The sequence below is a fragment of the Malania oleifera genome, chromosome 1 (assembly GCF_029873635.1).
Source record: "Malania oleifera isolate guangnan ecotype guangnan chromosome 1, ASM2987363v1, whole genome shotgun sequence".
Lineage (NCBI taxonomy): Eukaryota > Viridiplantae > Streptophyta > Magnoliopsida > Santalales > Ximeniaceae > Malania > Malania oleifera.
The window spans coordinates 74,154,233-74,181,244 of NC_080417.1; positions in this window are offsets into that span (position 1 = coordinate 74,154,233).

Consider the following 27,012-nt stretch of genomic DNA (forward strand, 5'->3'; position numbering starts at 1 on the left):
TATTTTTGGATTAAAGTACTGTGCTTTCTTAACGTTTTCACTGGTTGGAATTTGTGATTTTCAAACCTTAGGCATGTTTTAATATGAACCAAAGGCAGTAGAGTTGATTATCTCAATTTTTCCTATACTTACCTATGTATCTATATTTTTAGTAAAATAACAACTTGGAGATACTCATACCCTTATTTTTAGCACAGTGTCTATTTTTTCAAATAATTATTTTTTTTATGATTTACCAGGAAAAAAATTGTGTGGCATGAGTACGATTTTATTTGGCATAAATGAACAGGTTTTGTGTAATACTGAATTGTAACGGCTAGATGTTGATATGTGTTATGACGGCTAAATGTCGAATTCTGATATGTCAATTTTATAATAAGATAGTATATGATAGATATCTTCAGAATTATGAACAGCTTATGCTTTATACAATTTTATGAAAATAAATTATAATTTTAGTTTTATTACGATGTAAATTCCTATATATGACTTTAGAGCCCTATAAGTATGATGTTATATTATGAGCACGGTACCGTAGCTATATGTGGGAGTGAGTGCAACCACATGTCTTAGATAGAGTGTGGGTATTACATAGACGATTGGTGTCTTAGGTATAGTACTCTCCGGTGCATAATTCTGGGGGTCTCGTCTGATATAGAATTTCGGGTGACCCTTCCCAATGCAGAATCTCGGGGTAAGGGGTAGGCACAATCGTACTTTGTACCTATTTTTGACTTAGCTATAGTCGGTCGGCTATATGCTAGGTCCAGCCTACGAGGTGCACAACCCGTCATAGAGGGAAGCATGTCGTAGAAGTACGTGACAGTGTGACGATGCTAATTCACCAGTTTAGGTTGTATCTTCTAGGCATATATGGGCATATTTACTATAGAAAGGGCTATATTAAGCCAACAGTATATTACTATGAAATTATGTATTTTTAGATATATAGTTCAGCATAGTTTTAAAATTCTAGTTAAATGTATTTAAATGTTATCAGTCATATGTTTACTTGAAATCTCATGCTAGCCACACACTAATAATAATATGATACATCTTATTGAGAGGTGTCTCACCTTATCTTACAAATCATGTTTCAGTTCCTTCGAGGGATTGAGTCTAGCATACTGTTAGGCTGGTGTTAAATAGTTGTTAGAGCTGGTGAGACATAGATAACAATTTTTATGCTTTTGTGGTTTGTAATATTATGATATGGATTTGGTATGTAGTTGGGAACAGTTAGAAACTCTGGTAAGTGTTTGATGTATTAGAAATTTTTTCGCTGTGTATGTATATGATGATCATGATGAAACACTCCTTTTTCCTTGTTAGGGTAGGTTGTATATATTTATGGTATTAAAGAAATGTGTATGTCATGTTTTAGTAGCACTTCGGTCCCGAGTAGAGGGTCAGGGCATTACAATTTGAAATCACCATGCTATAATTGTCGATTGGTTTGATATATTCAATAAAAGTTTGAGTTTTTGAATATCTACAGCTGAAAGGTATTTTGAATTAATATTTTTACAAAATTAGATCTCTGAAAATTATATTTTATTGATTGAAGGAATAAATTCCGAGTTTGAGTTTAGAATTTGAAGTTTGCATCTAAACTATCTTAACTTGATTCTTGGAAATTTACCAACTATGTTTAAATATCAAAGAATTGAATTTAAGTTGAATATTGATTAAATGTGATTGATTATCAAATATTATAGTGATTGTGAAGGTTAATTAATTGATGCAAGTAAATATTGCTAAAGTTAAAATTCAACCAAGGAACTTGTAATACAAAGCAAGCAAAGAAATTTTAAAATACCAATTCAACCCCCCCCCCCCCTCTTGGGAGTATACCTAGATTCTCAATTGGTATGAGAGACCTAGGTTGTAGTAAATCTTAAACTAGAAGTTACATAAAGATCCCTATGGCACACCTAAATGTATCTTCTTTCTCTAAGGGTCAATCCACCTCTAAACCACCCATCTTTTCCAGTGTTAACTACACCTTTTGGAAACAACAAATGAGAATATACTTCCAAACCATGGATTGGAAAGCTTAGAAAGTTGTTGAACATGGTGACATCATCCCTACCAAAATTGTAGACAACAAAGAAATACCAAAAGAAAAAAAAGAAAAGAAAAGATGAAAGACAATGACTTAAAGATGCTACAAATTAACTCTAGTGCAACGAATGCTCTATATTGTGCTCTAGATGTAAATGAGTTTAATAGGATTATGGGATGTAAATTAGCGAAAGAAATTTGGGAAAAACTTGAAGTAACTTATGAAGGAACGGTTGATGTAGGAGATAATAGAATTAACATGCTCACCAGCGAGTATGAAGCGTTTAGGATGAACCCTAATGAAACAAACACTAGTATATACACTAGGTTCACACATATTATAAACTTCCTCAATGCCTTAGGGAAAAATTACTCTACATATGAAACGATCCAGAAATCCTTAGAGGACTTCCACCAATTTTGGAACCTAAGGCCACTGCAATTACGGAAGGAAGAACTTGAAAAACACTTCCCTTGATGAATTGATTGGTCGCTTCTCACATATGAGATGGCCATAAATGAAAGAAACTCTGAAAGTAACAAACACAAGAAATCAATAGCCCTTAAAGATGCCAAATAAAGTTCTAGTTGAGAAGAAGAAGACAATGAATTAAACAATGATGATATAGCCTTAATTATTAGGAGACTTGGAAATTTCTTCAAGAAAAACAAGAACTTTACTCAAAAATTAAGAGGCTCAAAATTTGATAAAGGAGAAACAAGCAAAAAGGATACCAAGAATTAACCTCCTACATGTTATACAAATAATGAGGGGAACAGTGTGATCCCAAGAAGAGGGGGGGGGGGGGGAGGTGAATTGGGTTTTAAAAATTTTTGCGGAGAAAACCCTTAAAATAAAATACTATAACTCATGCACTAAAGGGTTGCAAATTGTTGGATCAAAAACAGGGTCAAACTCATATTTCAACAGGCCTTAGTTGACCGACTCTTTAGTGTTCAAAACGCCTCAATCAACTGACCCTTTATTTTGGGATTTTATATTGCTCAGCCGACCGACCCACTTTTACATGTAAAATGCTCAACTGAGCGGCCTTTTAAAATTGCTCATATTTCGAAGTCTAAGCCGACTAGTCTTTGTGTTTTAAAATTGGCCAGCCAACCGACATTGTTCACTCAGCAGATCAATCATAAGACCAGCTGACCAAACCTACGTAGGTTTGAAAATCACTTAGGCTAGCGGACCGGGACCTCCAACAGCCGATTGAACCCTTAATTAAAAATCAATTTTTTACAAAAGGTTAGCCAATCAGCACTTGTGCCTGTCGACCAAACCTCTCGGGTTTCGGCTATTTTTTTAGCACTAATAATGTTTAAATTTTAATTAAAAAATTTTGAAAATTCCCAGTGTATCCCTAATGGTCATTTATCTTGGGAAATCTATAAAAAGCCCATCGGTAAGCATAATTAGCAATGAGATTAGAAAAAATTCTCTCTAAAATTTCTTGTGCCATTATTGCTTACATACTTTCATATTCAAGCCTATCATACTCTCTCTTTCATTCTTTCTGGTAAAAGTATTTTTAAGAAGAGAGCATCATTATTATACGCCTCATTTGCAAACTAATTGCAACTTGAAGAGTGTTTGATTTTCATTGTTGTGGGCTTATTCATATAACATTCTAAAGCTTATACTCTCACATATCCATTGGTTTTTGAAAATCATTCTTGAGAGTTAGCTTTGAGATTTTTCCCATTTCTTATTGATAAATATTTGTTGGCCTTACAAGGCTTAAAATCTTGTTTTGATGATAGTAACGAAGAGGAACTTAACATATTTGGTTAAGTGATGATATTTTAGGACTCAAGTATGTGAATACAAGGTCAAATGCTCAAAAGGATCATTGAAAGCTTATACTCCAATGAAAGATGATAAAATGAAGCTTAAAGAATATTAAGTCATGGATTCAAAGATGATCTAATAAAGATTGAAGATCATGAGAGCATGAATGTTAAAGAGAACTTGCTAAAATCTTAAATTATATTGAAGCTTGAAGACAAGATGGAGCCAAAGAAAGACAAGCATTAAGACTTAAGTTCTTAGAATGTCAAAGTCTTAAGAAGTCTTGGTGTAAGTACTTCATGTTCAAAATGGAAATATGTTGAAAGCTCTTTTAGGGTTATTAATTGACTTAGAGATCTTATTTCAAAGCCCAGAAAATGTTTTATAATAAATCAAAGCAAGAGAGCAAAAAGAATTTATGAAAACTAAAATGAAAAATAAGAATTTGGTCTACCTAGACGATAGAGGTGCACCCTTAGATGACTAAAGATGTACCTTATAAGACTGAAGTTTTACTTCAGTCTACTGAAGAATTTCTTCAAAAGACTGAAGAATTAGTTCAGTTTACTGAAAATTTTTCTAAAGGAATATAGAAGAGGCAGTACACCCTCAGAAGACTGAACCCTTAGTTTAGTCATCTGATCTAGGACTTCAGAAGACTGAACCCGCATTCAGTCGTCTAACCCTATGTCCAATTCAAATTTTTGAATGTGTTAAGGAACATCAGAAGACTAAACCCGATACTTCAATCGTCTGAACACTATTAATGGCTAAATTTTTAAAATCTTTTAACATCCAAATAATGGTTTCTTATGCCCCAAATTTTCTAAAAACTTGGAAAATACTCCAAGTAATCTTGGGCAACATGAAATTACTTTTATAAGCATATAAATACATGATTTTGCAAATCAAATCACACCAAAAATTGAAAAATCAATTTCAAAGCTGAAAGCCATCTTGCTGTCAAAGCTCTCATTTGCTCTCGACTTCTTGCAATACTGATTTATTGAATTTCTGAAGTGTTGATCATCATACTACTGAGTTCTGAGTTGCTAATTCTCATCTAGAAGGAACTTGGTGATAAATTCTCTTGAGCTTCAATCTTATTTCAATTTGATATTTAAATATTGAAGTATCTAGTGCTTGAGATTGTACTAACCTGCTCTTGCGGGAGTGTTACTGTACGTTGAAATTGTTTCTTGTATTCTTGTAGTGATTGAAGATTCCAAGTTGTTGGATCATTGGATCAAGTGTGGGGTATCTCTTGGAGAGGTGTAGCTTTAGCCTATTGAAGGAGTGACCAAGTGTGGGGTATCGCTTGGAGAGGTGTTGCTCAAGCCTACTGAAGGAGTGTCTAAGCGTGGGGTATCTCTTGTAATGGTTTGTTCCACCTGGAAAGGAATAGTATAATGGAATCCTTAGGTGGTATTGGCCTAAGGTGAGGATGTAGGCTGGGGATAAGCCGAACCTCATTAAAAATGTGGTGTCACTCTCTTTCCTTACTCTCTTTACTTTCCAGCATATATTAACTGCATGGTTGAATTTAATTTTTGATCATATACACTCTGTGGATTGGATATTAAATAAACTAAAGATTAATTTGATTTTTGGATTTATAAAAACCAAAAGGAAGTACGTTGATTGATCAATACAAATTTCGGAAACTGTTACGGAGGACGTCGATGGGTTAACACCCGAGACTCATTAACTAAAAGTTTATTTAAGGTCTAAGTTTTTGGAAAGAGTGTTGGATTTCATATTGTGTATCATATTTAAAAATCAAATACATACTTCAAATACCTCGAGTTCTTGGAAAAACAGAGAATTGCCAAAAAGCTATCTTGGTTTGGTATCTTTGGTTGTTTACTTTAAAGTTGTTGATTGGTTTTTGATTATTTAAGTTTTGGTTTGCTTGTGTGGTGTAGAAGTGTTGGTTTGAGGATTGAGTAATTAACTAAAGCATTGTTGTGTGATTGTTAAATCAGCAAGAGGTTAAAAATTCATAAAAGAATTAAAAGAAAATCTTAAAACCCAATTCACCCCCCCTCTTGGGACTGCACCTTAAATTTCAATATTGTTGGGAAAAACTGCTCTTGGCTTGTGAGTCTCTGTGCACTTTCACTACAAGACTCAAGGGCTTGCTTTGTGCTTATTGTTGAAAGTTTTTCTTTGAACTAATATCAAACATCTCCTACATTTCATTTGAAAAATAATTTTTGGAGACATTTTTGTTTGAGCTTTAGATATTTGAACAGTTCTTAAAATAAATTTATTTTAAATCAAAGATCACTATCTCTCACATTATTTGACAAATACTCTATTGAGAGTTATTTCATATACACTCTATTGAGCATTAATTCTTGTCATACAAGAGTGCATTCAAGCTTAAAGTTGTACATCATTTTCTTAGTGTAGAAGTACTTTATTTGTACACAAAAACCTTTGATATTGTAGTATTCAAGGTGTGGCTTGAAGAGGGAGTGTCCACCGTGTGAAAGAGAGGTTGTATTGGTTTATCTTAGCCCAGTAATTGAGCTGGAGTTTTTCTTGCCCCGTAAGGAGAGATTGTCACGGTGTCTCTCCACTCGGTAAGTGAGCAAAGGTAGTGAATCCTCGAGTGGGTTTGGCTTGAGGCGGGAACGTAGGCACTATTAGCCGAACCTTGATAACATATCCCGTGTCACACTTTCCCTGCATTCTTTAACTTTCCGTAATTGCATGCTTACATTTACTCATTGATATCACTACTTAAATATTAATTTGTGTTTGATTTTTTATACCTATTACCTTTGAATTGTTTAGAAAAGACCTTAGGTTGAGTTATACTAATTGTGAACAGAAAATTAGAACACACTTGACCAAAAATTTTTAAATCTCCAATTCACCCCCCCCCTCTTGGGATTACACCAATTTCGTCAAATGTGAACTTGTACTTGTCTCCTATCATATGCCTTGAGCATCCACTATCCAAGTACCGCTTCTCTTTATAAGTGGTGGACCTAAAGCATACCTACAAAAATAGACTTTTTTCGGTGCCCAAATTTTCTTAGGTCCTTTTGGGTTAGTACTAGATTCTTCCTTAATTTTCCAAACCATTTTTGTTTTCAAATTTCTTCTTTTAAATGAGAAATCAAATTTAATATGACCCTTCTTTTTGCACAAATAACAAGTGACATTAGTACAAACATTACTTGAACAAGTACTAGCATAAAACTTTGATTCTTTCACAAAGTAGCTCGTAAGGAATGGTGTAATCCCAAGAGGGGGGTGAATTGAAATTTTAAAAAAATTTTGCTTAAATAATTAATCCGATTCACCAAACAATTTTCCAAACAAAATAAAGCTGGTATGAAAATAAATCACAACAATATGTAAGCAAGCATACACGTGCGGAAATTAAATTAGATAAGGGAGAGAGATAAAGAGAATGACATCGGGATTTTTAACGAGGTTTGGCAAATCCTACCTATGTCCTTGCCTTAGGCTAACCCCCAAGGATTCCACTAAATCACTCCTTCAAATAGGGTGGAGCCCTCCTTTACACACTCCTTCAAATCGGGTGGAGCCCCCTCTCCAAGTGATACCCCATGCTTGGTCCACTGCTTCTAGGTACAGCTGCCTCTCTAGGTGATACTCCACGCATGACACAGTTCATTACTTGAATCACATGGATACAAAGAATATAAATTTTTCGTACAAGTAAAATGCTTCTTCAAAGATGATTTGTACAATATAAAAACTAAATGCACTCTCAAATGATTTGTAAATATGAAGCTTAGTAGAGTATAGGTATTCCTCTCAAAAATGTTTTGCAATAAAGATGAAAGTATGAAAAATGATTTTCTTTAAGATTGACCTTTGCAATATCAAAATATAAGAAGGTTTTCAAGCAATATATATGATTTACTTGTTCTAAATTATGCTTCCAAATGTAGAAGTATCAAGTTGTATCAAGGATAAGTCTAGGATCGTATTCCACAGAGACTACTGATTATCAAAGTACTTGTAAAAGTTTAGTGAAAACTAGTTGACGTAAAATGTTTCGTGAAATTATTTTTGGGTATTTTTTTTTTATGTTTATGGAAAGAGTAAATAAAATGGGAAGTGCTTGAGAAAAATGTTAAAATGAGATTGAACTTTTACCAAGATTTCAAAAACATAAACCCAATAACGCAGCCAAAAGCAAAATAGATTCACTAAAACAATTTACCAAACACTTAGGTTATGGGTTCAATGTCCTTTTGCTTCCACCATTTACCAATTTCCTAGGCTTTAATCCTCTTCTTGTTAATCCAATCAAGGCATTAATAATGAAAATTTCAAACCCAAGTTGTAGAATTTAGCCACTCATGTTTGCAATCCAAAATTTTTGGATCAAATTAATTCCACAATAACTCATTGCAACGATAAAATAAAATACAACAAATTAAAAGAACAATAGAATAAAAGTATACTAAATTAAAACAACAAATTACTTCAACCTCCAAGCATTTAAAATAACAAACTAAAAGACAAGAAATTAATTAATCGAATAAACCACTCAAACAATAAAGTAAAAATTAATATTTAATCCAACATTAAACTACTCAAACAATGTATTAAACCAAACATTAAAGTAAAGAAACAAGATCAAAGAGAGAGAGAGAGAGAGAGAGAGAGAGAGAGAGAGAGAGAGAGAGAGAGAGAGATAAGAAAGAGGGAGAGAGAAAGAGAGTAGTAATGAGGAGTTTTCATAGCAACAAGGTTGCTACATCCCTCTAGTGCAGCACCCTTCCCAAGCTTCTCTTCTAGAACCCTCAAAAGTTACCCTTAAGCCCTCCTAAAATGTTCATTAATTCCCTCCTACCCTTCGCAAAAGCATGCACTCCCCCAAGCGCATGGCCAACTCCTTCACGTGTGTTAGATTTACCGTAATCCCAAGAGGGGGGGGGGGGAATGAATTGGTATTTTCAAATTTTATCCCCTAGGTGAATCCACTAACAGCAGTATTACACAAGCCTAAGGTCAATCTAGTACATATAAAGTAAATCAATATAAATATATAGTAAAAATTAAATTGCACAACTAATTTAGTTAAGCATGCACAATAAAGCAGTAAATAAAGATGATACTCAGACATGTTATCGAGGTTTGGCAAACTGCCTATGTCCCCACCTTGGCTAACAAGCACAAAAATTACCACTATAAGCTCATTTAACAGGTGGAGCGAAACCTAAACAACCAGGTCAATTAGCACAGGGCTGACCTCAACCTTTACAAATAATCCTTATCGGGCTGGATTACTGCCCCCTCAAGCCACGTCTGGAATACAACAAATTTCTCAATCAAATTTGCGTACAACAAATATGCTTCTTAACTAAGTGGATTATGTTCCAATGTAATCAATACACTACTGAATGGTATGACAAGATAAGCTCAATGTAGCCTTTGTGTCTACTTTCAAATATTAATGCAAATATTGCAATCAGTATGTGAGAGTGTGAGTGATAGAATATTTGTGTCAAAATAATATTCTCAATCACAATGCAGTAACAAAGATCACAAGTATACTTCAAATATCTCAACAAATATTTTTCTCAAAATAAATCACAAAATATTTCAAAAATGATTTATAAAAAAAAAAAAAAAAATCTTTGTGTCAAATAATGATATCAATGAAAAGATATTGTAACAAATATTTTTTCAACACTGAAGAAAATATCTCAAAACGTATTTCTCAAAGAAAAGCACAAGAGATATTTTGAAAATGATTTGTAGAATATTTTTAGCAACCAAAATCCAATGTGAAGTCCTTGAGTATTGCAACGACAATGCAAAACTCAAAAGCTCAATGAAGTATTCATAGGGAAGACTTATTAACAAAGTCTACAACAAACACTTAGGGCTTACTCTTAAGATAATAAAATTTCAATCAATCACCAAACAAGTGAGAGTGTAAGCCTTATGAGAAGAACACTCAGGCACACCTACAAAGAGATTTTAGCAATAAGAGTGAGTAAGAATGAGTATAGGAGGCTTAAAAATGGAAGTAGGAATTTTTGAATTTTAGAGGATTTTTGCTAGTTAAGAATGCTAATCATTGACTAATTTTTGCAAATGAGGGGGTATATATAGAATTCCCCAAAATTATAACTGTTCAGGACATTTTAGTCATTTTATAAAAAGTTTAACTGAGGTTAATAAATTTTAATCGTGTTTTAATCTCGCCACCCAGGAGCACTGGTTGACCAAACTTATGGTTCGATTGATAGAGTGGCTAGGTTCGGTCGATTGAGAGAAATTTGAACTAGAAGAATGGTCGAACGGACTTGAAGGTTCCTAAGGCAATTTTCCAAATCCGCGTGGTTTGGTTGATCGGATCAATTCGAACTAGGAGGTTTAGTTGACCAAGAGGTTGGAAATTCCCATCTGGGGGTCCGGTTGATTAGGGCGTTGCTCATATGTTTCTGGTTGGTTGACTGAGCGGTCAATTTGTTGACCTGATGGGGGTTTGCCCGACTGAAGATCTCAGTGTAACTGAGTTCAGTCGACCAAACATGCCAATTTGGGCATTTTTGGTCTTTTTCTCTTTGAAATGCTGCCCCTACTCATATGATGATTAACTTAAATTTGATACGACGGTCATTTATGCATGCATGGGGAACCTAAGGTCAGTCCAAGTCTTTTTAAGCTTATCTATCCTACCATGCAGGTAAAGCATTAATTTTTGTAGACCCTTGAACTTAAATTATTATAGACCCAAATGAAAAATGAATTGAAATACAACATAATATTGTCTTCAGGGTCTTCAAGCTCTACTTTATGTGTCATCAATTTGATTTGCTAATTATATACCTACACATAAACTAGATAATAGTCAAATGCTTGAGTATTTGTCATTATCAAAACCATGTGTGACTTATGAGGTCAACATTCTCCCCCTTTTCGATGATGACAAATACACCATGCAAAAAGTGAGTATAGCCTTGAAAGGCTCCCCCTGAAAATATGCATAATGCAAAAAAAAAAATAAAAAATTTCAATGCAAATAATTTTTCAAGGGCTAAATACTGCTACCCAATTTTTGCCTCTCATCTCTATCTCCCCACTTTGGAAACAAAAAAAAGGGCTATAAAACAAATAACCATATGCATTGGTTATGATTCATTTGGCAACAACAAAAAGGGCTATAAAACAAATAATCATATGCATTGGTTATGATTCATTAGTACACAAGATAAGTTTGGGAAAATATTTTAAAAAATTTCGACAGCATGTCATTTGAAAATAGGACATTTTCCTAAAAAAAACCTGTTTAAAAATGACCTATTTTGAGTTTTAAGATTAACAATTTATCCACAACTACTTAACCCAAACAGTTCCAATATGATCAAGACATAAAACATAAATACAATCATCATCATGTAGTAGATATGAGAATTATGCATTGCAAAATACAAACAAATTCATAAAGTCTAAACCAATGAAAGATACCAATAGTTATATCAATTGTTATATTTAAGATTTGCTAGAAAGCTCCCCCTAAGTTGATGCAATAAATTAAATATCTTGGAAGCATCTCTACTATGCATGAGACCTAGTTCACATCTAATTTGTATGAACCTATCTTCTGGAAGTGGTTTAGTAAGAATTTCAGCCCATTGTTTATTCGTGCACACAAACTCAAGTGCCACATCTTCTTTATGCACATGATCATGAAGGAAATGATGTCAAATCTCAATGTGTTTAGTTCGTGAATGTGAGATAGGTTTCTTAGAGATATTTATTGCACTAGTATTGTCACATTTTATCGGTACTGTATCATAGTGCAATCCAAAATCCATAAGTTGTTTCATATAAAGAGTTTGAGTGGAACAACTTCTAGCTGCAATATATTTTGCTTCGGCTGTGGGTAAGGGAACTGAGTTTTGTGTCTTGGAGAACGAAGAAACGAGAAATTGTTCTACATAATGACAAGTGCTTCTAGTACTCTTCTTATCAACCTTGCTACCAGTAAAGTCAGCATCAGTATAGCTAACAATATCAAAGGTCGTATGCTTAGGATACCATAATCCTAGCTCTATGGTTCCAACTAGATACCCAAGGATTCGTTTTACTGCTAATAGATGAGATTCTTTAGGAGCGGCCTGAAACCTAGCACATATGCATACACTAAACATAATATCAGGCCTAATAGCTGTAAGATATAGAAGACTCCCAATCATGCCATGATACAATTTCACATCAATAGGGATTCCTTGATCATCTTTATCAAGTTTGATGGGAGAACTTATGGGAGTACCAAGAATTTTACTATCTTCCATATTAAATTTCTTTAGTAAGACCCTGATATATTTAGATTGGCATATGAAAGTTCCATATTTATCTTGTTTAATTTGCAACCCTAAAAAGAAACTAAGTTCACCGATCATACTCATTTCAAATTCACTTTGCATGCATTTGGAAAACCCATTACCCAACTCATCATTGGTTGCTCCAAAAATGATATCATCAACATAAATTTGAATTAGGATCATATCATCATTTTTAGATTTGATGAAGAGTGTAGTGTCAATCTTCTCATGGGTAAACCCATTTTCTAGTAGGAAACCACCAAGCCTCTCATACCAAACTCTAGGAGTTTGCTTCAATCCATACAAGGATTTAGACAAGCGATATACATGATTTGGATATTTATGATTTTCAAAACCTGGTGGTTGTTCTACATACACTTCTTCATTAATATAGCCATTAAGAAAAGCAATTTTAATATCCATTTGAAACAATTTAAATTTTTAGAAGCGGCATAAGCAAGTAGCATATGAATGACTTCCATCCTAGCAACAGGAGCATAGGTTTCATCAAAATCAATTCCCTTTTCCTGATTATAACCCTACGTAACTAGTCTAACCTTATTCCTAGTTACTACCCCATTCTCATCTTTTTTATTTCTATATACCCATTTGGTTCCTATAATAGTATGATCATTAGGCCTAGGAACTAGGGTCCACACTTTGCTTCTTTCAAATTGATTAAGTTCTTCTTACATGGACATCACCCAAGACTCATCCTCTATTACTTCTTTAATATTTTTAGGTTCTTCTTCGAATAAGAAAGCAGAATGACTCACTAGGTTTTTCAAGGAAGATCTTGTGGCTATGCCCCGGGAAGGTTCACTTATGATTTGATCTATAGGATGGTTCCTAATGAATTTCCAATCCCTAGGCAACATCTGAATTTCATTGTCATTGTTATTATCTTTAGATGATTTATCATTAATTTATGAGTTTTCACTTGCATTGTTTTCAACAGATAACTTGTCCAAGCGTTTTCTAATGTCAATGTCATCTTCATTATTTTTCTTAGAAAACGAATTAGATTCATCAAATATAACATGAATAGATTCAATGACACTTCAAGTTCTTTTATTGAAAAATCTATATGCTTTACTGTTAAGAGAATAACTTAGGAAGATGCCTTAATCAGATTTAGAATCAAAGTTTCCTAGATGTTCATTATCCCTAAGCACAAAGCATTTACAACCAAAAACATGAAAGTGGGAAATGTTAGGTATCTGGTTGTTCCACAATTCATAAGGGGTTTTATTTAGTAAAGGTCTAATCAACACCCTATTCATAACATAACATGCAGTATTTATGGCCCTAGCCCAAAAATATTTAGGTAGTTTATACTCATTCAACATGGTCCTACCCATTTCCTGTAAAGATCTATTCTTTCTTTCTACCACACCATTTTGTTGAGGGGTCCTAGGTGTAGAAAAGTTGCGTGATATACCTTCTAGGTCATAATAATCTTCTATGCCTTCATTTTTAAATTTAGTGCCTCTATCACTTCTTATGTGAGTTATCTTATAGCCTTTTTCATTTTGAATTCTCCTGCAAAGCTTAGTAAACTTTTCACATGATTCATTTTTTTATGAGAGAAATAGCACCCATGTGAACCTAGAGTAGTCGTCAACAATAACAAAGGCATATGATTTTCTACCAAGACTTTGCATAGAATTAGTACCGAAAAAATCCAAGTGAAGAATTTCAAGTGGTCATTGGTAGATATAAATTTCTTTTTCTTAAATGTGGATCTTGTTTGCTTACCTGTTTGACATGCATCATAGAATTTATCTTTCACAAATGGTGTTTTAGGAAAGCCTTTCACGAAATCTTTTCTTACTAGTTTTGATAACAAGTTCATGCTAGCGTGTCCTAAGCATCTAATGTCATAACCAATTAGCTTCATTTATTGCAGAAAAACAAGTTATTTGTTCTGAAACTAAATTATCAAAAGTAGTAGTATATACATTTCCATGGCGATCTGCACTGAAAATAATTTTATGATCTGATTTACTTTAAACTATGCATTTATCATTTTCAAATGAAACCGTATATCTTTTATCACACAATTGACTAATGCTTAACAAATTATGCTTCAAGCCATCAACTAATAGAACATTATCAATAACCAAGGAAGGATCCTTACTGTTGACATGATTGGTCACACCCTGTTTTGATAATGACAAATACTCTTAGTACTAATGGTTGTACTGAGAACTACATGCAGGATCACCTTGTGTGCGCTTCGGGACTAAAAGACTTATTATGATGGCGTGCGGTGTTCGTGCCGATGAATGAAGAATCTTGTGCTACATTTGTATTTATTTTTCAGTTTCTTCATTCTGGGATGTAATTTTATTATGGACTGTGCACTCATATGGCTTGTAATAATTTGCATCATGCATGATAGGTAGGTATGCTCAAATTGACCTTAGATTGACCATAGGACCTCCAAATAACATGAAAAACTTTTGTCATAAAATGCCTAACTTATACAAAGGTTTTTAAATGGTTTTAAAGTTAAAAGAAGGCAAAAACTAAAATTTTCAAAGGGGTCGGTCAACCGGCCAGTCGACCGAATGTTAGAAATGAACAATTTTCTTACTCAATTGGATGTCATATCAAATCATGTTCAAAATGAAAATTATGTAATTTTACCATAGCTTGAGTTTGATACCAAGAACGTCCAAATTGGAGTTACACAGAAAAAGTTATGGCCAAAACACTGAAACATGTCCGTAAAAGAAAAACTCCCTTCATGTTTCTTATGTCTCATTGATGGACATTTTTCTCAAGCCAAAAATCATTATCTTAAAATGTGTTCACCATAAAAGTTGTGGAATTTTATCTTACCTTTCTATTGGTATCAAGAACATTCAATTTGAAGTTGTATAGAAAAAGTTATGGCTGAAACACTGAACAGTGTCTGTGCAGAAAAGTAGAGGCCGGTCGACCGAGCCTTCACTACGGTCGACCGAAACTCGTTGATTTCAGCCCCGGTCAACCGAGCCTTCACTATGGTCGACCGAACCTTCACTACGGTCGACCGAGCCTTCACTACGGTCAACCGAGCCTTCACTACGGTCGACCAAAACTCCTTTTTGTCAACATTTTAATTACCCGATCGACCGAAACTTGTAGTTCAAAAGGCCCTGGTCTACCAAAACCCTCCTGGGTCAACAGTTGACCATCCGGTCGATCGAGAGCTTTTGAACTACAACTACCTGGTCGACCGAAAGGTACTCGGGAGAATTTCCAGCGATCTGGTCGACCGAACCAGGCAGTTCAAAATGCCCTGGTCGACCGAAACTCAGAAAATTGGGAAATCGCCCTCTCCGGTCGACCGAGCCTTTCAGTTCAAAAGTCCCTTGGTCGACCGAGCCATTTGAGTCTTGGTCGACCAAACCATTTCTGGTCGATCGGACCTCTCGGGTTGCCCTGATTTTTACCGTGGATAAACATATTTTAAACAGGGTTAATTATTTTAAAATGATTTAAAACTTTCTTAATAATGCCCAATAGGTCCCCAACGGTCAAAAATACCTCCTTGCCTATATATACCCATTCATTTATCATTATTAGTAGGGATTAGCAAACTTGATTAGGGCAAAACTCTCTCAACTCTTAAAACCCTATATTAGCCAAAAACTTCTTGCAAACACTCACATACTCTTCAATCTTTATTTCTCTAAGCATTGTGAGTATTTCTATTAGGCTATTGTGCGTAATCTTTCTAGCTAAAACTCTCTTTTGGTATAAAGGTTGATTTATTTTATTTGAGAGTATAGCCTAAAGTTCTTCCACGGATTTCATTTGATAAATCTTGTGTGGGAAGACTTTGAGGGTTGTGGTTCTTGCATTGTTGTTGCAAGATACCTAAACCTAGATTTTGTGTGCAAAAATCCTTTTGTGAAAAGCTAATCTTTCAAACAACTCCATTGTGCTTTAGAAATTGAAATATCATATTGAGTTTGTTTGATCTATCTTGATTAGCATATTTGAAACCCTAATATGATTTTGTGATATTCGAATATTGTGTTTCAAATCTTGCTTAGATACACACTCTAGATCTTGATTGATTATCATACTTGATTGAGTGTTTAGCACACATTAGAGCACTGAGCATATCTACATATCATTCATGCTTGCTTTATTGATTGAGCTGTATTGGTGCACACATCTGCTTTTCTAGAAGCATATTTCCGTGTACAAATTTTATACACTTTAGTTGTATTTCCAGGCACGGGCTTGAAGAGGGAGACTAGCCCTGGAATAGTCCCGGATTGGCTTAAACCCGGTTAGGAAAGCTAGGTGCATCATCCTGTTAAGGCGTGTAGGTTGAGGTCAGCCCCGCTAATTGACCTGGTTAAGGTTGAGGTCAGCCCTGTGTTAATTTGACCTGGTTGTAAATGGTGCCGCTCCACCCTTAAGTGAGTTATTAGTGGAATCCTCAAGCTTGCGAGCTTAAGGCGGGGACGTAGGCACAGTTGGCCGAACCTCGATAACATATCGTGCGTGTTCTTTACATTTCCGCAATTTACTTACTGCACGTGTATGTTATATTGTAAATGATTAGATTTACATTTGCATAGACAGACCCTAGGTTAAGTAATACTGCTTATTTGGTTTAACCTAGGTGATAAATTTTAAATACCCCATTCACCCCCCCTCTTGGGATTGCACCAAAGCTAACACTTACTGACCTTACCTACATCGATGATGCGTCCCTTTGCATTGTCACCAAACATCACGTACCCTCCATCCTTGGGAGTGATTGAAAAAAAAATTTTCTTGTCGCCGGTCATGTGCTGTGAGCACTCATTATCAAGGTACCACCTGTCCTTTGAAGAGAATGATTTTAAACATACCTGCAAGATAGACTAAGTAACTGATGCTGGTCCCCAAATTCTGTGGGTCCATGGGGGTTATTGATTGGATCACCCTTAACTACCTATACCTTTCTAATTTTTACATGTCTATTTCTAAGTGGGCAATCAAATTGAATGTGACCGATTTGCTTGCATTTAAAACATTTCATTCTAAACTTAGGATCTTTAGGTTGGATTTGAGATTTTGATTCACGTGTGAAATGTCCTAAGAAAAGATTAGGTCGTCTAACATTCTCAACGCCATTAAAATCAAGACCCTCTTTATTGAGAAAATTTCTTTGGGCTCCAAGTAATTTTTCAAAATTGCAGTGGCCCTCGGTGAATTTAAAACAATTTTGGAGCTATCCTCTAATTTTCTTTCAAGCTCATTAATTTTCAAATCCATTTCTTTAAGAATCGAAGCATCCGAATTTTTTTCCATTTCAAAAAATTTTGACCAATTCTCGCATTTCTTTTTCAAAACATCATTCTCCTTGGTCATTTTATTCAATAGTTTAGACACACAAATATATTCAAATTGCATTTCTATAAAATTAGGCATTCTATTAGATTCATAATCATTAGAAGAATAATATGAATATAAAGAGCAAGAAGACGATACTTCATCATCATGTGTCATCAAGCACATATTAGTAACCTATGAGTCACTGCAACCTGAGTCTGAGTCACTGCTACTTAGTTTATCCCGTGAAGTGCCCACTTTCATGGCTTTCTTCTTTTTCCTAGCATCCTTTTTTAGTAGTGGGCAATCTGGCTTGATATGCCCAACCTTGTTGCAGTTATAGCACGTAGGAGTGTTTGAATTTTCCTTTCTCTTACTCGACTCTCCCTTATCAGATGCAGAATCCCTATATCTTTTGTATGGCTTTCTATTCTTCCTAAATAACCTGCTGATTTTTCTAGTTAGCATGGCCATATCATCCTCAGAATCAAGTTCGGTGCATTCGCTAGATGCATTAGTGGAAATTTTTAATGCAGTCACCTTTTTCACCCTATTATGTTCATTGAGTCTTTCATTTATAATTAGTTCATAGGTGATCCATGGACCTATCAATTCATCTAATGTCATGGCCTTAAGGTCTCTACCCTCAGAAATGGTCGTAGCCTTAGCTTACCAAATGGGAGGCAAGCCTCTAAGGATTTTCCTAATCATCTCATATGTAATATATGTCTTACCTAATGCATGTAGTGAGTTTATGACGTGTGTGAATTTAGTGTACATACTCTGAATGGACTCACCTACGTTCATCCTAAAAGCCTCATATTCACTAGTTAGCATATCTATCCTACTATCTTTTACATCCCTAGTGCCTTCATATGTGACTTCCAATTTATCCTAGATTTCTTTTGCGGTAGCACATGCCATTACTCTATTAAACTCATTCACGTCAAGATCACAATACAAATTATTCATAACAGTGGCATTTAAACTAACAAATTTCATATCGTCATCATCATTATATTCTTCCTCAGTTTTAGGAACTTTAGTTGTACCCTCAATTTTCATAGGAAAATAATTTCCCTTAGAGACAATCCTCCACACCTTCCAATCTATATTTTGAAGGTAGATGTGCATCCTCTATTTCCAAAAAGTGTAATTAATACTACTAAAAATCATAGGTCGTGTGGAAAAGGGTGCCTCGGGGAAAGGGGTCACGGTGCTATGAGTCATCCCAGATCTTTTGCAAAATAACTATTAGATCTATGCTACGTGACCCTAATACTAATTGTTAGATTTACCGTAATCCCAATAAGCGGGTGAATTGGTATTTTCAAATTTTATCCCCTAGGTCAATCTACTAACAGAAGTATTATGCAAGCCTAAGGTCAATCTAGTGCAGATAAAGTAAATCAATATAAATATATAGCAGAAATTAAACTGCACAATTAATTTAGCTAAGCATGCACAATAAAATAGTAAATAGAGATGACACCCAGAAATGTTATCGAGGTTTAGCAAACTGCCTACGTCCCCGCCTTAACTAACAAGCACAAGGATTACCACTATAAGCTCACTTAATGGGTAGAGTGGCACCTAAAAAACTTGGTCAATTAACCCAAGGCTGACCTTAATGTTTATAAACAATCCTTGCTGGATTGGATTACTGCCCCCTCGGGCCACGCCTAGAATACAATAGATTTCTTAATCAAATTTGCGTGCAACAAATATGTTTCTCAACTAAGCAGATTATGTACCAATGTAATCAATACACTACCAAAAGGTATGATAAGATAAGCTCAATGTAGCCTTAGTGTTTACTCTCAAAGATTAATGCAAATATTGCAATTAGTACGTAAGAGTGTGAGTGATAGGATCTTTGTGTCAAAATAATATTCTTAATCACAATGCAGTAACAAAGATCAAAAGTATACTTCAAATATCTCAACAAATGTTTTTCTCAAAATAAATCACAAGAGATATTCAAAAATGATTTGTAAAAATAAAATTAATCTTTGTGTCAAGATAATGATATCAATCAAAACATATAGCAACAAAGATTTTTTTAGCACTCAAACAAATATCTCAAAAAGTATTTCTCAAAGACAAGACAAGAGATATTTTGAAATTGATTTGTAGAATATTTTTAGCAACCAAAAATCCAATGTGAATGCCTTGAGTGTTGCAATGACAATGCAAAACTCAAAAGCTCAATGAAGTATTCCTTGGGAAGACTTATTGACAAAGTCTCCTAGAAACACTTAGAGCTTACTCTTAGGATAAAGAAATTTGAATCAATCACCAAACAAGTTAGAGTGTAAGCCTTATGAGAAGAATACTCAAGCACACTTATAAAGAGATTTTAGCAATAAGAGTGAGTAAGAATGAGTGTAGGAGAAATAAAAATGGAAGTAGGAATTTTTGAATTTTGGAGGATTTTTATTAATTAAGATTGCTAATCATTGACTAATTTTTTAAAATGAGGGGGTATATATAGAATTCCCCAAAATTATAACCATTCAGGACATATTAGTCATTTTAGAGACCCTTGAACTGAAGTTATTACATATCCAAATGAGAAATGAATTGAAATACAACATAATATAGTCTTTAGGGTCTTCAACCTCTACTTCATGTGCCATCAATTTGATTTGCTAATTATATACCTTCAAATAAACTAGATAACCATCAAATACTTAAGTATTTGTCATTATCATAACCGGGTGTGACCTATGAGGTCAACAACATGGGCTTGTCGAATCATGTGTGAAGCCCAGCTCATGGATTTAATGCATGGGCCTCATCTTTTACTTCACACAGCTGCCCCTTCTCCCCAACTTTGGTATTAAAGCCCAACTTGCTGCCAACTGCCAAGCCTAGCTCACAGGCTCCCAAAAACCTCCACGGGCAGCCCCCTTCTTCACGTGTGGGCTTACTTCAATGCATGCATTTTACACACGGGCCTTCTTTTCTACTACTGCCCAAGGCCAAGTTCACTTATCCTTGTCCACCACATGGCTTCACATGCATGATGCCCGTGCTCGAGTATCCTTTTGCATGGCCTTTTTATTGTTTTAATATGGGTAGTTAAAGATGGCATTTTAAATCCTAGTGCATGGCTCAAGCTCATGGGCTCCCTAGCTCATGTTAGTTGGCCTCATGTGGTCTTGTCAAAACACATGGGCCTCTTTTATTTCTTTGTGCACACGATCTTTATTCCGTACACATACTTAGCAGCCCTTGCATGCCTGAGACCCACTCAAAGCTCACGTGGTCATGTCATTCCTATGCATGAAACCCATGGTTCTTCACTTGATGCTTGGCTTTGTGTTCTTATGCATGGTATGGCTTCCCACTTCATGTACATGGTTTCTTGCATGCATGAAGCCCACGTTAATTTTACATGCATGACGCTCGGCTCATTCACACACACATACATGGCTATATACATTTTAATTTCGGCTTCAATTTCCAAAAAAATTCCTACAATAATAAAATACGAATATCCATAAATTTTCAGCAAAATAAGATAATTATCTTGTTATCGAATGAGCTCAATGATTAAAACACTAGACATAATTAAGTATTTAATTAAAATGGTATCACTTAATTAGTGCATTTAAATACTTAATTATGCAACTTTAACGCGTAATCACACCTCCCAACTAACGTTTTGCTAGTCTCTAGCAAATAACGTGCACGCAATCAAACTGAGGGAGCAACAACCATAATTTTAATACTCATGAAAATCACATGCCTTGAAATATGGTTAAAGAGTTTAGAAACACATGAAATAGATTAACCCAAGTTAAGTATCAATTGAGAGATTCATGCACCAATTAGTAAGTCAAGCAAAGTAATGGACTGTAACAAAGATTACATGCATAAGAAAAGGCTAAAGTTCCATGATTGACTATCAAAAGACATTAACGGTTTCAATCACAATAGTTAATCTGAGACAACCGCACGGTCTTACTCTGATTCAAAACCATTGTATTGGCAGCTTTTACACTATTACACTTTAAAAGGCACCAACTTTCTTGTTTAGTTAGGATCCTGGTAGTAGGTAGCCATTTCCAATACATGAACATATAATGGTGGTTTTCACACTACTACACTTTAAAAAGCACCCACTTTTTTTGTTTAGTTAGGACCCCAATAATAGGTAGCCCTTTCCAATACACAATTGTTTCCCTCTTTTTTATTTTTTTATTTTTTATTTTTTTTGCCTTTTACAATTGATCCTTTAGGTGTTCCTACGGGTTTACTATTTTCCATACCAAATTTTTGTATCATTTCTTCTATGTATATAGATTGACTTATAAATGTCTCATTCTTTTCTTGTTTGATTTGATGTCCAAGAAAATAGTTTAATTCTCCCATCATGCTCATTTCAAATTCTTCTTGCATACATTTTGCAAATTTTTTACATAGATGTTCATTAGTGGCACGAAATATTATATCATCTACGCAGATTTGAATTAAAAGTATGTTATCTTTCTTAGTTTTAATGAACAAGGCACTATCAATTTTTCCTCTTGAAAATCCTTTCTTAATTAGAAATCCACTAAATCTTTCATACCAAGCCCTAGGGGCTTGTTTTAATCCATATAAAGCCTTAGTTAGTCTAAATACATGATTAGGATTTTCTATATTTTCAAAACTAGGGGGTTGTTCAACATATACCTCTTCATTAATATACCCATTTATGAATGCACTTTTGACATCCATTTGGTATAACTTAAATTTTTTGTAGGAAGCATAAGCTAACAACATTCTTATAGCTTCCATTCTAGCTATAGGGGCAAAGGTTTCATCATAGTCAATCCCTTCTTCTTGGTTATACCCTTTAGTTACAAGTCTAATTTTGTTTCTAATGACTATACCATTCTCATCCTTTTTATTTCTAAATACCCATTTAGTTCCTATGATCGAATGATTTTTAGGTTTGGGCACTAATTGTCATACTTTGCTTCATTCAAATTAGTTTAATTCTTCTTGCATAGCAATTATCCAAGAGCCATCTTTGAGGGCCTCTTCAACATCTTTAGGTTCATCTTGAGATAGGAATGCATAGTGGTTTCATAGATTCTTTAAAAAAGATCTAATAGTTACACCTCCAGATGGTTCACCTATAATTTGCTCTTGAGGATGATCTTTTTTATACTTCCATTCTCTTAGTAATTTCAAATTTTCTATAAGTTCATCTTTTGAGTTTTCTTCATTTATTTCCTTTTCTTCCTTGATTTCTATCTCATCCACCTTTTTGAAAATATCATCATTTTCTTCATTTTTGATTTCTCTTGAAAAAGGGTTTAATTCATCAAAGTTTACATGAATTATTTCAATTATGGCGAGTGTTCTTTTGTTATAGATCCTATAGGCCTTACTTTTTCTTCATTTATTTCCTTTTCTTCCTTGATTTCTATCTCATCCACCTTTTTGAAAATATCATCATTTTCTTCATTTTTGATTTCTCTTGAAAAAGGGTTTAATTCATCAAAGTTTACATGAATTATTTCAATTATGGCGAGCGTTCTTTTGTTATAGATCCTATAGGCCTTACTTTTTGTAGGGTATCCTAAGAAAATTCCTTCATCCGATTTAGCATCAAATTTTCCTAAGTTATCTTTGTTATTGAGTACAAAATACTTACACTCAAAGACGTGAAAGTAAGTTATGTTAGGCCTTCTTCCTTTCCATAATTCATAATGTGTCTTGTTTAGGCTTGATCTAATAGAAACCCTATTAATTACATAGCAAGCTGTATTTACAACTTCGGCCCAAAAATACTTGGGTAAGTTATTTTCATTAAGCACAATTCTTGCCATTTCTTGAAGAGTTCTATTTTTCCTTTCCATAACTCCATTTTGTTGTAGGGTTCTAGGTGCTAAAAAGTTCTGGTTTATGCCATGATCATTGCAAAATTTTTCAACTGTCTTGATTCTTAAATTCTCTTCCTTGGTCACTTCTTAGATTTGAGACATTGTACCCTTTATCATTTTGAAGCTTTTTGCATAGAGTGATTAATAAATTACAAGGTTCCTCTTTGTTATCTATAAACAATACCCATATGTATCTAGAGTAATCATCAACAATTACTACGGCGTATTGTTTTCCTCCTAAACTTTGAGTTCTAGTAGGACCAAACAAGCTTAAGTGTATGAGTTCTAGGGGTCTACTAGTTGATATATGTTTCTTCTTTTTGAAACTTGTCTTGATTTTTTTTTTTTAGTTGACAGACATCACACACTTTATCCTTGATAAACTTGGTGTTAGGCCAGCCTTTAACTAAATTCTTTTTGGAGAGTTTAGATATGAGATCCATACTGACATGTACTAATCTTCTATACCAAAGCCAACTATTTTCACTCATTAGAGCTAAGCAAGTTATATCTTGGGAGATCAAGCTATCAAGGTTTATGCAATACACATTGTTCATTCTATGTGCAGTGAATATTGTCTTACGATCCCTAGAATTCTGTATTATACATTTGTCTTTCTTAAACATTATTTCAAATTCTTTGTCGCTAAGTTGACTAATGCATAATAGATTATGCTTTAGACCATCTACTAACAAGACATCATCAATAGTGAGTGAAGAATCTTTACCTATTTTACCAATTCCGATGATCTTGCCTTTTCCATTGCCACCGAAGGTTACATATCCTCCATCCTTTTGAGTGAGAGAAGTGAACTTAGATTTACCTCCCATCATGTGTCTTGAACATCCGCTGTCCAAGTACCATTTTTATTTAGACGGAGTGGGCCTAAAGCAAACCTATAAGAAAGGATTTATGTTGTTACTTTTGGAACCCAAACTTTCTTAACTTTTTGTAAGTCTTGTCTAGTTTTAGTGTTTATCTTCCATTCATTTTTTACTTTGATGTACTTTTTCTTGAGTGGACAATTAAACATTATATGTCCTTTATTTTTACACATATAGCAAGTAGTATGCTCATAAATGTTTGTCGATGAAGTACTTGCATAGTGTGTAGATTGATTTACAAAATATTCCATAAACAAGTTTTTCTTTCTTTTGTTTGGTGTTCCATTGTAATCATTTCCTTCTTTATTGTTAGCCATCCTTTTTTAGCCTACCATTTTTTCAAAATTTTCTTTACCACTAGTAAAGTTGTAAATAACCTTTTCCTTTTCTTAAATTTGGTTTTTAAGATCAATTATTTCTAGCACTCTCTTGCTATCTTCATTCACTTGAGACTAAGCTAATTTTTGAGACATGTTATCTATTTTCTTCTCAAGCTCATCAATCTTTAGGTCCTTTTCTTTTTCAACAATTTTTGAATGTTCAAGCTGATTTCTAAGTGTTTTATTTTGTTGTTTCAAGATTATGTTCCTTTTTGAGACCTCAGTGAACTTATTATGAAGAGAGAATAATTTAGCTTGAAGTTCTTTATAAGAAGGCATGCTTTCACATGAATTATTACATTATTCATCACATGAATCTTTTGAGAAAGAGTAGTAAGAGTTTACCTCTTCATTGTGTGCCATGAAGCACATGTTTGCTACTTCTTGTTCGCTTGATTCACTCGAACTTGTGTCATCCCAAGTTGTCTTCATTGTAGGCTTCTTTTTCCTCTTTTCCTTCTTAAGTTGTGGGTAGTTTGGCTTAATGTGTCCGGCTTTTTTACAGTTATAGCAAGTGATAGGTTCATTTTTGCTCTTGTATTCCTTTTTATTACTTTCACCTTTTTCATTTTTGATCCATTGAATTTTCTAGTGAATTTCTTGTTTCTTTTAAGAAAGAGTAGTAAGAGTTTACCTCTTCGTTGTGTGCCATGAAGCACATGTTTGCTACTTCTTGTTCACTCAATTCACTCTCTGATTCACTCGAACTTGTGTCATCCCGAGTTGCCTTCATTGCAGGCTTCTTTTTCCTCTTTTCCTTCTTAAGTTGTGGGCAATCCGGCTTAATGTGTCCGACTTTTTTACAATTATAGCAAATGGGAGGTTCATTTTTGCTCTTGTATTCCCTTTTATTACTTTCATCTTTTTCATTTTTGATCCATTGAATTTTCTAGTGAATTTCTTGTTTCTTTTGAAGTATTTTCCAAATCTTTTAGTTATGAAAGCTAATTCTTCATCTTCTAATTTACTAGATTCATTATCTTCTTCATAGGTTAGAAGTGATCTTATGAGTTCATCTAATGAAGTTGTTTTGAGGTTTTTACCTTCAGTTATGGATGTGGCTTTCGGTTCCCAAATAGGTGGAAGTGCCCTTAGAATTTTGCGAATCATCTCATGGGTGGAATATGTTTTTCCTAAGGCATTTAGGAAGTTTATGATATGTGTGAACCTAGTGTACATGGTTGTTATGGTTTCATCGGAATTTATCCTAAAAGCGTCATATTCACTAGTTAACATATCCATTCTACTGTCTCTAACATCTACTATGCCTTCGTAGGTTACTTCTAATTTATCCCAAATTTCCTTAGTTGTTTTACACGTCATTACTTTATTGAATTCATTTGCATCAAGTGCACAATATAGGGTGTTTATTGCACTTGAGTTAATTTGCAGCATTTTGTAATATGATTCGATTAGTTCTTTTTCTTCTTTAGGTACTTCTTTTCCATCTACTAGTTTAGTAGGAATCAGATTTCCATTTGTGACAACATTCCATGCCTTCTAATCCATTATTTGAGGATTCTCATTCGTTGGTTCCAAAAGGTGTAATTGAGTCCACAAAAAAATGGGTGGTCTAGTTAAGGATTGACCCTCACAAAAGGGAGCTACTCTTATTTGTGCCATCTAGATCTTTATATAGCTACTTTTTAGGATTTTCTATAACCCTCTCTGATACCAATTGAAACCTAAGGTGTAGTCCCAGGAGGGGGGGGTGAATTGGGTTATTTAAAATTCCTTAGAGTCTTTTTATGAGTTCTTGGATTTTTACAATTCTTTTTAAAGACTTCTTATATTCTTGTTGATTAGACAATCCACACAAACATTTACTTCTTCTATTCAACCCACAACCACAACATACACAACCAATTGATTAACTGTTCAAATCAAACAACACAATACAAGTAATCAATATTTGCTTTGCAATATTCAGTAGCCCTATATATGAATGTGCAAGTCTTGTAGTTGGCTTTGAACTGAAAATTAAAATAACATCCAATCATTCTTTTCAATAACTTAGAATTCAAATAAACCTTTAGTTAATAAGTTTTGGGTTGTTAACCAGTCAATGTACTACTTTATGGTTTCCAAAAAACTTTGATTAACCAAGGTACTCCCTTTCGATTTCTGCAAGCCCAAGAACAAATTAAGCTTTGGTTTATTTATTTTCCAATGTACGCTGTTTTTATGATTGAAAGAATTACAGCATCCACATAATTTATATATTTGTTGAAATTTAAAAAGAGTAAGGGAAAAAGAGTGAGACGAAGTTTTTACAAGGTTCGGCTTACCCAAGCCTACGTCCTCACCTTTGGTCAACCACCTAAGGATTTCACTATACCTTGT